This window comes from Pleurodeles waltl, chromosome 6, assembly GCF_031143425.1.
Source record: "Pleurodeles waltl isolate 20211129_DDA chromosome 6, aPleWal1.hap1.20221129, whole genome shotgun sequence".
NCBI classification, from domain to species: domain Eukaryota; kingdom Metazoa; phylum Chordata; class Amphibia; order Caudata; family Salamandridae; genus Pleurodeles; species Pleurodeles waltl.
In genome coordinates this window covers 68,494,856-68,508,191 of record NC_090445.1, presented here as the reverse complement: position 1 = coordinate 68,508,191, position 13,336 = coordinate 68,494,856, and positions in this window count along the sequence as shown.

The window sequence follows — 13,336 nt, the reverse complement described above, 5'->3', positions numbered from 1 at the left end:
GTGTGGCTCAAATACTTGCAAGGCATGAAGGTAACTCAGCAGATTAGACGCTGCAGGTGACCAATTGACTGCACTGCTCACAAGATAACTAATGCTAAATATACATCCAAGTTGTGTGATTGCCTTCTTTGAACACAACTAGGGCTTCGAAGGGTCAAACACACATGTAAATGTTCCACTGTGTTGGCTTGCATGTTTGGGAGATGTCATGTTTATTCATTAATCGAAAAAAACACCTCAGGACATCTAATGAGCAGCTCAATTCAAGTACAAGTATTTAGAATCTACAAATATCATTTCCAACAGGTTTAATACCACTGCAATATATCACAGTAGTAGTCTCTACCTGTTTTGTCATTTTCTAGGTTTCTGCTTACTGTGTCACAAACAATTTGGATGTAGATACCACACTTCCACCGATAACAATGTTCTCTATTTCACAACAGGTCTATCTGGCAGAGCACCTGCCTAGAGCTCGGCCACAGAAGAGACACCCATTTCACCCCAGGACCATGCCTTCAGAAATGACAACACTCCTGGTGATCTGGATGAAGATGATGGTGTAGGTCCATCTGGTTAGCCTGGACAGACATCAACAGTGAGTGTCACTGGGCCCACAACAACACCTCACACCAAAACTCCAACACCTCAGCCAACATCAGTCCCCACAACCTGTGTACCTAGCAAAGTAACGATTAGCATATGCCCTCCACTGCTGGATCCTGATGTGACAGTTACCATCCCAGATACAGAGGAACAAGTGGCAGAGGACACCCTTGTAAGGAAATGCCTCCTTGGCATGGTTGCCCCCTGACTTTTTGCCTTTGCTGATGCTATGTTTACAATTGAAAGTGTGCTGAGGCCTGCTAACCAGGCCCCAGCACCAGTGTTCTTTCCCTAACCTGTACTTTTGTATCCACAATTGGCAGACCCTGGCATCTAGATAAGTCCCTTGTAACTGGTACTTCTAGTACCAAGGGCCCTGATGCCAAGGAAGGTCTCTAAGGGCTGCAGCATGTCTTATGCCACCCTGGAGACCTCTCACTCAGCACAGACACACTGCTTGCCAGCTTGTGTGTGCTAGTGAGGACAAAACGAGTAAGTCGACATGGCACTCAGGGTGCCATGCCAGCCTCTCACTGCCTATGCAGTATAGGTAAGACACCCCTCTAGCAGGCCTTACAGCCCTAAGGCAGGGTGCACTATACCATAGGTGAGGGTACCAGTGCATGAGCATGGTACCCCTACAGTGTCTAAACAAAACCTTAGACATTGTAAGTGCAGGGTAGCCATAAGAGTATATGGTCTGGGAGTTTGTCAAACACGAACTCCACAGCACCATAATGGCTACACTGAAAACTGGGAAGTTTGGTATCAAACTTCTCAGCACAATAAATGCACACTGATGCCAGTGTACATTTTATTGTAAAAATACACCACAGAGGGCACCTTAGAGGTGCCCCCTAAAACTTAGCCGACTGTCTGTGTAGGCTGACTAGTTCCAGCAGCCTGCCACACCAGAGACATGTTGCTGGCCCCATGGGGAGAGTGCCTTTGTCACTCTGAGGCCAGTAACAAAGCCTGCACTGGGTGGAGATGCTAACACCTCCCCCAGGCAGGAGCTGTGACACCTGGCGGTGAGCCTCAAAGGCTCACCCCTTTGTCACAGCCCAGCAGGGCACTCCAGCTTAGTGGAGTTGCCCGCCCCCTCCGGCCACGGCCCCCACTTTTGGCGGCAAGGCTGGAGGGAACAAAGAAAGAAACAAGGAGGAGTCACTGGCCAGTCAGGACAGCCCCTAAGGTGTCCTGAGCTGAGGTGACTCTGACTTTTAGAAATCCTCCATCTTGCAGATGGAGGATTCCCCCAATAGGGTTAGGATTGTGACCCCCTCCCCTTGGGAGGAGGCACAAAGAGGGTGTACCCACCCTCAGGGCTAGTAGCCATTGGCTACTAACCCCCCAGACCTAAACACGCCCTTAAATTTAGTATTTAAGGGCTACCCTGAACCCTAGAAAATTAGATTCCTGCAACTACAAGAAGAAGGACTGCCCAGCTGAAAACCCCTGCAGAGGAAGACCAGAAGACGACAACTGCCTTGGCTCCAGAAACTCACCGGCCTGTCTCCTGCCTTCCAAAGATCCTGCTCCAGCGACGCCTTCCAAAGGGACCAGCGACCTCGACATCCTCTGAGGACTGCCCCTGCTTCGAAAAGACAAGAAACTCCCGAGGACAGCGGACCTGCTCCAAGAAAAGCTGCAACTTTGTTTCCAGCAGCTTTAAAGAACCCTGCAAGCTCCCCGCAAGAAGCGTGAGACTTGCAACACTGCACCCGGCGACCCCGACTCGGCTGGTGGCGATCCAACACCTCAGGAGGGACCCCAGGACTACTCTAAGACTGTGAGTACCAAAACCTGTCCCCCCTGAGCCCCCACAGCGCCGCCTGCAGAGGGAATCCCGAGGCTTCCCCTGACCGCGACTCTTTGAATCCTAAGACCCGACACCTGGGAGAGACCCTGCACCCGCAGCCCCCAGGACCTGAAGGACCGGACTTTCACTGGAGGAGTGACCCCCAGGAGTCCCTCTCCCTTGATCAAGTGGAGGTTTCCCCGAGGAACCCCCCCCCTTGCCTGCCTGCAGCGCTGAAGAGATCCCTAGATCTCCCATTGACTTCCATTACAAACCCGACGCTTGTTTCTACACTGCACCCGGCCGCCCCCGCGCTGCTGAGGGTGAAATTTCTGTGTGGGCTTGTGTCCCCCCCGGTGCCCTACAAAACCCCCCTGGTCTGCCCTCCGAAGACGCGGGTACTTACCTGCAAGCAGACCGGAACCGGGGCACCCCCTTCTCTCCATTCTAGCCTATGTGTTTTGGGCACCACTTTGAACTCTGCACCTGTCCGGCCCTGAGCTGCTGGTGTGGTGACTTTGGGTTGCTCTGAACCCCCAACGGTGGGCTACCTTGGACCAAGAACTAAGCCCTGTAAGTGTCTTACTTACCTGGTTAACCTAACAAATACTTACCTCCCCTAGGAACTGTGAAAATTGCACTGTGTCCACTTTTAAAACAGCTATTTGTGAATAACTTGAAAAGTATACATGCAATTTTGATGATTTGAAGTTCCTAAAGTACTTACCTGCAATACCTTTCGAATGAGATATTACATGTAGAATTTGAACCTGTGGTTCTTAAAATAAACTAAGAAAAGATATTTTTCTATATAAAAACCTATTGGCTGGATTTGTCTCTGAGTGTGTGTACCTCATTTATTGTCTATGTGTATGTACAACAAATGCTTAACACTACTCCTTGGATAAGCCTACTGCTCGACCACACTACCACAAAATAGAGCATTAGTATTATCTCTTTTTACCACTATTTTACCTCTAAGGGGAACCCTTGGACTCTGTGCATGCTATTCCTTACTTTGAAATAGCACATACAGAGCCAACTTCCTACAACCCTGGTCCGAGGGCACAGGCTTGTGGTGGTATGGGTTGTGGGAGGGTAACTGTAGGCTGGCAGAGTGGGGCCGCTGGGGCCAATAACACCCAGGACTCCATTGACCAAGTCTTGTGAGTCTATCATGAGTTCCAAGGTGTGCTGGGTCACGTACTCACCGAAATCCAGATGAAGTAGCTGCAGAGGGACATACACCATAATAAGGAGGCCCATAACTCCAACATGGGTTCCCTAAGTGGGGTGCTGCTGGACATACACACATCTGTGCAGGGCTTCTCCGCCACCATCTACCTCTTCTTGTGGCCCAATTACATCAGGCCCATCAGCATCTGCTGCAGCCAATGGAAGGGAGGCCCTGCCAGAGGAAGACATACCTGCTGACACCCCTGTCCCTGCAGCTGTGGATCTCTCCCGCACTGGCAAGCAGGGATGTCCACGCAAATTACCAGTAGGTGTAGATGGCAAGACTGCCACCATCAGCAGCAAGAAACCCCAAACCTAATTTTCTCCAGTGTGTGTAACACAATCACTCTGTGGACTATTTCTGAACACATCTCCCTTTCTGATGGCAGTGGCATTTTGGATATTGGACTTCAAACAATGTGTCATCTACAACTGTGGTTTCACTCACCATGACTGAGTTTTCCTGTTTGGGTTTCACAATGTTTCTTTTCTCCTTGTTCACTTAAATAAATCCACTAATCTAAGCAATCGGAAACACATTGCTTGCTGTAGTATATCTCACATACAGCAATATATATATATATATATATATATATATATATATATATATATATATATATACTCCCATATGAACTTTACAGTGGAAAAATATCTACTTGGGTAAGCATGGATATGGTGCATGTACACAATGTTTAGCTCAGGCTCGCAATCATGTCTCTCCAAAACATATATACATGTGTGTTCTCATATACCATCTTTTTTGCATTGCACCAACAATAGGCTGGCATTATGTCAGAAACATAGCAAATCATAAATGACACCAATAATCTGTGCCAGTGGTCACATTTCCAGTTGCAGACGTTCACAACATGGAAGGAGGGGATAGATCTGACAATTTCCTATTGACTATATGAAATAAAATTGGTCTATGTCATCAGCTGGAGCCATATTGCCTTGCTCACAAATGTAATTCCACATCAATAACACCAATAGACAAACACATGGCAGTATTACATTTTCTGATCACAGGATCATTCCAATCCATTGTTCCAGTATCTGGTCGAATGTCACAAATACATTTCTGTGGTGTTCCACAAACACTTTGCCCTACACGTTGCACACAATGAGGATTTTGCCAATGTGAAGGAAGGATAGCATGATGTGGCTCCACAGCAACATTTTCTTGGAGCACATGATAGCACACATATTGCATTAGGAACACCACATATAAGGAACAAGTCCAATGGATTCCTCATAACTTCTATTCTGTCACTGTGCAAGCTCTCTTGGTATAGGAGTTGTACATTCAAAGTCAGGAACAACCCATGTACCTAAAACTGACCCAAAAAAGAAAATAGTTATCAAACCATTAATTTAAGACAGTTCACATACTCAAATCCTGGAGAACACAGTCCATGGTAAAAATCTGAGCAAAACAAAGCAACACAAACAAAATGACCATGTGTCAAAACCTTGTTCAAAAAACACCTTTCACCTTGATTACCCAGACCTTGCCCTCCATAATATTTTCCCTTAACATACTCCTTGCATCATCACAACAAGAGCTGCTATAACAGTCACAGTTGTGATATTTGACAAAAATACTTACACTCATGGGAAAAAGTTGCTGATGAGATCCTTCCACTTCACCGCTATCATCATTTGGCATTTCAGGATCCTCACCCAGTGGCACTTCATGGTCTCCATCCTCCACAATATAAGGGATGTTCTGTCACAAGGCGAGGTTGCGGAGCATGCTGCAGACCATGGTGATTTGACACACCTTCCTGGGTGAGTAGAGGAGGGCTCCCCCAGTTTTGTCCAGACATCTAAATCTGGCCTTGAGCAGTCCAAAAGCCCGCTCCTCAGGCCGCTGTGTCCTTCCGTGGGCTTCATTGAAGTGGATTTCCCCCAGAGTTGTTGGATTTTTCAGCAGTGCCAACAACCATGTCTGGTTGGAATAGGCTGGGTCTCCTAAATGGAAGACAGACGTAAGTGCAACAATACGTTACACACTTTCTGATTATACCACCTGACATTACCCACACAAAGTTAGGACAGCTAATACTTACCAACAAGCCAGGCCCTCTCCGATAGTAGTTGGCACAAGAGCTTGGGTAAGGTTCTGTTTCACAATAGAAAGGAATCATGGGCTGATCTAGGAAACCGGGCACAGCTGTTTGAGATATACAAATCGGGTAAGCAGACAACTAGCACGTTGATAGAATAGAAGTTCTTCCTGTTATGGTAAACTTGTTCTCTGGCTTGCGGTGGTACTAAGGCAATATGGGTGCTATCAATGGCTCCAACTACATGTGGTAGTTGAGCAAATCCATAAAAGCCAAACTTCACATTGGCTAAATCCTCACGTCTGGGGAATTGGATGTAGCTGTTAATGTGTCTCATCACTGCCGAAAGCACGTCTTTTAGTACCTCACAGAAACTTGGCTGTGACGTACCATCAGATATTGCCACGGTGTACTGAGAGGAACCTGTGGCCTGAAGATGCAATACTTCCATAAATTTCACAGTTGGTGTGATACTTGTGGGATTAGTATTGTGAGGCAGGAGATCAGGCTCCAACTGATGACAGATCCAGTATGGTTTGCCTGTTGACTTCCTGATTATATCTCTTCCTTTCATGGTCTGAAGGTCTGTGACAGGGCGGTACACTGGTGGCTGTAGTCTTCTTCCAGGTTACCTATCTGTGAATTGAAAACAGTATACCAAATTTGTTCACAATGTCCAAGTAACATATGTGAAGAGTAAGCCAAAACTCATGGGACAGTACATAACTGTCTCATATTGCGATATACACCTATTACTTTTAAATACTTAATTGAGTAACCTCCATCAACAATCCCCATTGTGCCCTCAACATGTGGGTTGACCATTACTGTGTACATAATACATCTTGGATGTATTATGTGCACCCTTTTTAAAAATAAAATAAAATGTGTTTCGCACAAAATACCATCAACGTTGGTGTACGTTGCACTGCACTAATATAGCCTTTATGCCCACTAATGCACTAGACAAATCAATAGTGGAGTTAAATTCCAATGTCACTGGATTTGTACATATTTAAGCAAGTAACCTCTCATTTAGAGTGGTGGTGATGCAGTTAACAGCCACCAATAAAGTACTTTCAACTGCTAAAATGACGATTGCCTAACCTCGCATATTGGCCATTGTGCGTCATACGCCGCTGGCGGAAGTCGATCGTGCAGTGGCCAGTTGAGTCTACAACGGACACAGCCAGAGGCTAACATTGGTGATTGTGACAGTAGAGGGCCAGTGGCTGTGTCCGTACACACAGATGTCCACGTACGTCGTGTACATGAACACAGAGGTTTGAAAAATAACACACTTGCCTCCTGACACTGCTGATATCACGACCTCCTCCAGTTTTAGATGCTGTTTGCTACCTCTGGGAGTAATTATGGCAGGCCAAGCAGGTGAGAGGGCCTGTGCCTTCTCTGCAGAGGAGCTGGAGCTGCTGGCTGGTGAGGTCCTTTCCCTTTATGGCCAGCTCTATGGCTCACCAGAGGAACAGGTAACTATCTTACATACATATGTTACTATGTTTTACTCCATCATTTCCATTCCCATGGGCTACAATGTGCCACTGAGTTAAAATGATAAGTCTGATTACTGTTGCATAGTTTTGTGGTCCCTACATAGCACAGTCATGTCAGGGGTTGTCAAGCACTATACATTGTGTACTTAATACCACCATTGGGATGTGTGCGGTGTGGAAAGCCCTAGAATCTATTTGTGGTGCATGTAGACATCTATGCATGTGTATATTTCATGGTATCTATGATATATTTACTATTCAGATCATGCTAACTGTGTAAACACAAGAATAGCCTTTACAGCATTCTGTAAAAGCAGTTGAGGATAATGTTAGGTAGGTGTACATTCCCACATCACTCAGCCTAGATCAGAGCTCACCAAACTGTTGTCTGTGAGCTAACAACAACTCACGGACCCCCTTCAGAGTGCCACACATCCTTGAATTCACATATTGGATGGCCACAAGCTAAAATTGTATACGTTGAACTATTGGAAATGTGATGTTCATGTGGGATTAGTAAACTGAGCCTGCAGTGAGTAAGACCTGTCAATGAGTTGTGCCCAGTCTGAACCATCGGCCAGGCTGGGGCAAAGGTTCTGTGTCAGTACAACTACTGTAGAACTGTGGCTCCTTGGTTAATCACAAAAAGAGTTTTCACGAACAATAGTAGCCCTGAGCGGTTTTACGCGGAATAAATGTTTTTGAATGGTGACTGTGATAAACCCTTTGACCTGAATGTCAATGTGTGTCATTTACTAATGACATGCCCCTTATTCTTGGTCTGTTTTCAATTTTCCATAAGTAATGCTTGCACTGTACAGGCCTATTTCCCATTTGACACATTAAAAGTGCAGATAGTTGGTTACTTTAGAAGAGGTTTTGAGATGTGAATCACCAGCTTTTTTAAATTCAACCAATCAAGCAAGAAATACAATGGCATGTTGATGTCATCCCTGTAACAATGCAACATATGGCAAAAGGTATGTCCTGTGATCCCAGTACATACCACATGAACTCAATCAGATGTAGTATGATATTACATTAAGTAGTCCACATGTCCACACATCCTCAGAGAGGAAGCTTCCACTGATACACATGGCAGCCCTTCCATAGTGACCTAAGTCTTAGGATGTTGTCTATACTATGGTTCCAGGCTCTATTGACCATGTGCATGAAGTCAATGGGCCTGACTGTAAAGGTGTCTGTATAATAATGCACAAGTAGTGTATGCATCAAAAGCTCACAATGGGGTGTCGTGTTTCATAGTAGCTCCCATCACAGTACATGTGTGGTGGCCCAGGGCTACATGATGTTAGCGTAGTACATGACCAGGGATGAGGATCGTCAGCAGATGACTACAAAGGTCTGTATTTATGTCTTTGTAGTGCTCAGCTGTGTTAACTTTTGATTTATGGTTGTGCTAGATGTAGACAAATTGTGTGACAACAAAACAGAAATCCAAAAAGTTTCAGTGATAATACTTTTTTCCCTCTCTTATATCCATGCAGGTCAACACTCATCAGCAGTGGGACATTTGGAAGGCAATTGTCCAGGAGGTGCAGAACCTGGGAGTCTATAGCTGGCACAGCATCCCTCGCAATGAAAGGTGGGAACCTGAGGCACTGGACCCAGAAGATCGCAGAGGTCCAGCTGGTGAAGTCCTGCCAACGTGGACGGGGAGCACGTCGCAACCTGACATCCCTAAAGGCCTGCATACTGGTGGTAGCCTATCCAGAACTTGATGGGTAGTTGAGGGCCCAACAGCAGCTACAAGGGGTTAAGTCCTGGCCAGGGTTATACATGTTACATTACATTTGTGCTGGGTCAAATAGATCACTGGATTCTACCATACAGACTTTGCCAGTTTCTTTCTTTTTCCCTCCCATTCGCTTGCACTATGACTTGTCACAAGGTAACTGGACAAGGGTGGAACGAAGATCTAGACATAGGGGATATGCTCCACGTCCAGTTTATCGACCTTCGGAGACTCCCTTTTTGGACCACAATCGTTTTAACTGTCTGAATGGTCTGGATGGTGTGGACTGACTGCCCCCAAACCCGAACTCAAATCCTGTGACCTCGGATAATGGTCCCAGTAAACTGCCTGATCCGGCTGAACCCACTTCTGAAAATGACCCTGTTAGAGTAATTGGTGTAGTTTCTGGTTTTGGTACTGGCTCTTCCCCCCACTCCATCCCTGCAATCTGTTCTGTGGCTTCTCCAGCGCACATGAGACTAATTTGGTGGAATGTGGCTGGTTTAGCCAGCAAACTGGGCACCCAAGATTGGATAACTTACATTGAGTCCGGGGATGTTTGCATGTTCCAAGAGACTTGGGCAAGGGAAGATTACAACCATCAAGGTTACGAGTCATTTTCCATCTCGGCTAGGTGGGAGGGTAAGGGCCGCCCCTCTGGTGGACTCACAACTTGGGTGGCTTCCCACTTAGGATGTCAGGCTTCACGCCTACCGGTGCCATCAGATGATATCCTAGTGGTTTTATTAGCCTGGCCGAACCTAGCGAAACTTGCCCTGATAAACATTTACTCCAGGCCAGTGGGACCTTCGCGTGAATCCCCCACTATAGAGGAGCTCTCAGTATATTTAGCGGAAATGCCAAGAGATATCCCTTACATAGTGGGAGGGGATTTAAATTCCCATTTCGAGCCGTTGGTCGGTCTCGTAGAGGGATTTCCCATGGAAGAAGAGTTCAGGTGGTCAGTACCCTCTGTTGTAGCACCTTCCCCAAAGGCATGGACGCCTGTGGCTTTGCAGATTACTGCTCTCACCCTAAAGCATGGAATTAGAGCCTGCAATGGACGTATTAAGTCTGATGTACCAAGCAAAACCACGTACAACAGAGTGGGAAGAGAGTCCCGCTTGGACTATGCTCTTGTACAGATAGTGAACTGGTCTTCTATCCTGGACTTTAGGGTGGTGGAGAGACTGGATAGTGACCATAACGCCCTCGAACTCGATCTTAGCCATCCTGGGCCAAAGGCCTCCATAATAACCATGGGGGAGTCCAAACCTGAACTACTATTAGACAATAACAGGAGAAGAATCAGGTGGGATAAACTAGCTACGAGCCAAGTGAAACTTTCGAAGCTCTACGCAGGTTTAATCCCCATTTTGGAAAAAGTGGGAGAGCTAGCCAACGATGTGGGCAATATATTCCACCATGAGAAATTATATCAGGCTCATGAGGACCTTATAAAGGGAGCGGCCTCTGAGCTTTGTACCAGGGTCCAGAATCAGAAGAGGATCCAACAACATAACTCCTTATGGTACAATGCAGTCTGCAGGATGGCAAAGGGAGAACTCCTCAGATGCATCAAGGAGGGAACAGATAGAGAGAAGCTGCGAGAAAATAGACGGGCTTATAAAAAACTGGTCATCCATGCTAAAACCGAATGGGAGGAGAACCAGTGGGAGGAGCTTACCACTTCCCTCGCAACAAGAGACCACCGAATGTTTTGGAGAGTAGTAAACGGGGGGTCGGGGAACCTCCATTCGGCAATAGAACCAAATATTGCAGCAGGGGTGTGGCAGGCACACTTCCAGTCTCTCTACAGTTCCGAGCAGGGAGAAACTAAGATTGATTTCGGTACTGGACTGGTAGAGTATGGCGGGGATTTGATAACAGTGGGGGAGGTGAAGGTAGCACTAATGGGACTTAAAGCTGGAAAGGCGCCAGGATTGGACGGCCTGCCCGGGGACCTGTTCAAGCAGGAGCCCGGTGTTTGGGCCCCCTATCTGGCTGCAGTGTTTAATGGAGTTTTGTGTGGCATGGAAATTCCGAGTACTTGGCTGGGGGCAGAGGTGGTTCCTATATTTAAAAAGGGCTCGCCCCTGCTCCCAGCCAACTACAGACCAATCAGTCTAATTGACGTGTCACAGAAGCTGTTTGGCAGGATACTGCTGAATCGGCTTCAGGACTGGGTGGAAGAAACGGGTGCCCTCAGTCCGTATCAGGCGGGATTTAGAAAGGGAGTTTCTACAGTGGACCAGGTTTTTCGTCTGAACGTTATCTATTGGAGGGCAGCAATATTGGAAGGGGGTAGTTTATACACTATATTTGTGGACCTGAGGGCTGCGTTCGACCTCGTGCCCAGAGGGAAACTCTGGAGTGTTCTGGCTGAGATGGGGATCCCCCCAGACATCCTGATAATTTTAAAGAGATTGCACCATAATAACTATGCCCGGGTCAGGTGCGGGAAATACGGGGAATTAACGGACAGATTCCCCGTTGACAGGGGGGTTAGACAGGGCTGTGTATTGGCACCGACCCTGTTCTGCCTCTTCGTCAACGGGGTAATCGCCCATCTCAATGGAACTGAATACACTGATGCCCCAAAATTGAATGGCAGCAGGGTGCCTGCAATCATGTTTGCAGATGACACCCTGCTGCTGTCCAAAACCCCCATGGGGATACAGAGGATCCTTGATTCTTTTGTGGCTTTTTGCACAGATAGGGGGTTAGAAATCAATGCTAACAAAACCAAGTTTATGGTTATGAACCCAACCCCAAGATCACGCCCGAACCCCTTACTGGGAGCTTCACGTTTAGAGAGAGTCTCCACCTTTGAATATCTAGGTGTAACGTTGAATGAAACCATGTCCTGGGGAACTCACCAGACTAGGGTTAATCTTAAATTAGTGCAGACCACTGGCGGCATTGCTCGGTTGATGAGAAGCTCCACATATCGACCGCTGGGGCCGCTTATCCAGATATACAAGGCACAGGCTAGAGGAGCTTTGATGTACGGGGCGGAACTGTGGGGTCACACAGCTTCCTGCAGTTTGTCTATAACTGAAAACAACTTCATTAGACAGATAGTAGCACTCCCGTCCAGTACTCCGCTCCTCCCCCTGAGGATGGATCTGGGTCTGAGACCAATAGCAGATGAATTAGGTCTCAGACCCATAGTCTTCTGGCGAAGGCTATGGAGCACCGAAGAACTCTCTTCTTATAGGGCGGAACTGAGGGAGTTTTTAACCCACCCTAAAGCTCCACAGATCCCGTGGATAAAATATATAAAAAAGTCCTGTATGGGATTGGGCCTCCCTGACCTGTGGTCGGATCCAGCTAACGCCTCACTAAGGATCCCACAAAGAGCTTTGGTCAGTGCTTACCACAAGCAGAAATTAGCTATGGCCCTAGACTGCAAGAACGAGGGGTCATTAACATCTGTATTCGCGCAAAGCAAGGACTCATACCGCTTGGAGAGGGTTCTGGATGCTATGTCTCCTGTGCTGGCCAGGAAGCTATTTCTCCAATGGAGATATGGCACATTGCCTCTGCGATCTTACACCTGCTCCTGGTCAACACTGCCATCTACCAAGCTATGTCCGACATGTGTGGGAGCAGAGGAAAGCGATCTGCATGTGGTCTTGTTTTGTCCAACTTACAAGGCCACCAGGAAATATTGGCTCCTACCACTTATTAGAAACCTTGGTTTTAGGGAGTACCTCCCGGTGTACAGAATTTTAAAAACTGATGTTTCAGGTCCAATTGTGTTTGCACTAGCCAAATTCCTTACCAATGTCTGGCATATTCGTACCCGTATTTTAAAGTTGCAGGCTCTTATCTAACTTTAAGTTTTTATTTTAATTGTATGGTCTTTTATCTGATGTGTTTCCTGTTTACTTTTCCTTGATGGTTTTACATGTTCATATGTGTGTTTTTTGTGTACATCTTTTATGGCCAAATTGGCCGAAATAAAGATTAAAAACAAACATGTTACATTGCCAACATTTTTTGTTACAACAGGCATTTCTCCATCAACATTGGAGGTAAGCCATGCCCAACACACAAGAAGAGTTCTGGATTGTGTATGTCTGGTAGTAGGTGCATGATGATGTGCTTTGCCTATTGTCTTTATGACCAGGAACTCAGCAGAGTCCAGTCAACCACCAATTTGTTGTTTTGAGCAGGCACATGGCTCAGTAAAGTAAGAATTCAATGAATGTTGTTAGATATTCTGGGTGATAGTTGTACCAAACAGGCCCCTGTCTTCATTGTGTCAGGAGTGACACTCCCTCACTGCTGTGTCTCGTAATGTAGCCCTATTACATGTCACATAGCATACAGTTCACTTTTGCTGCAGTGA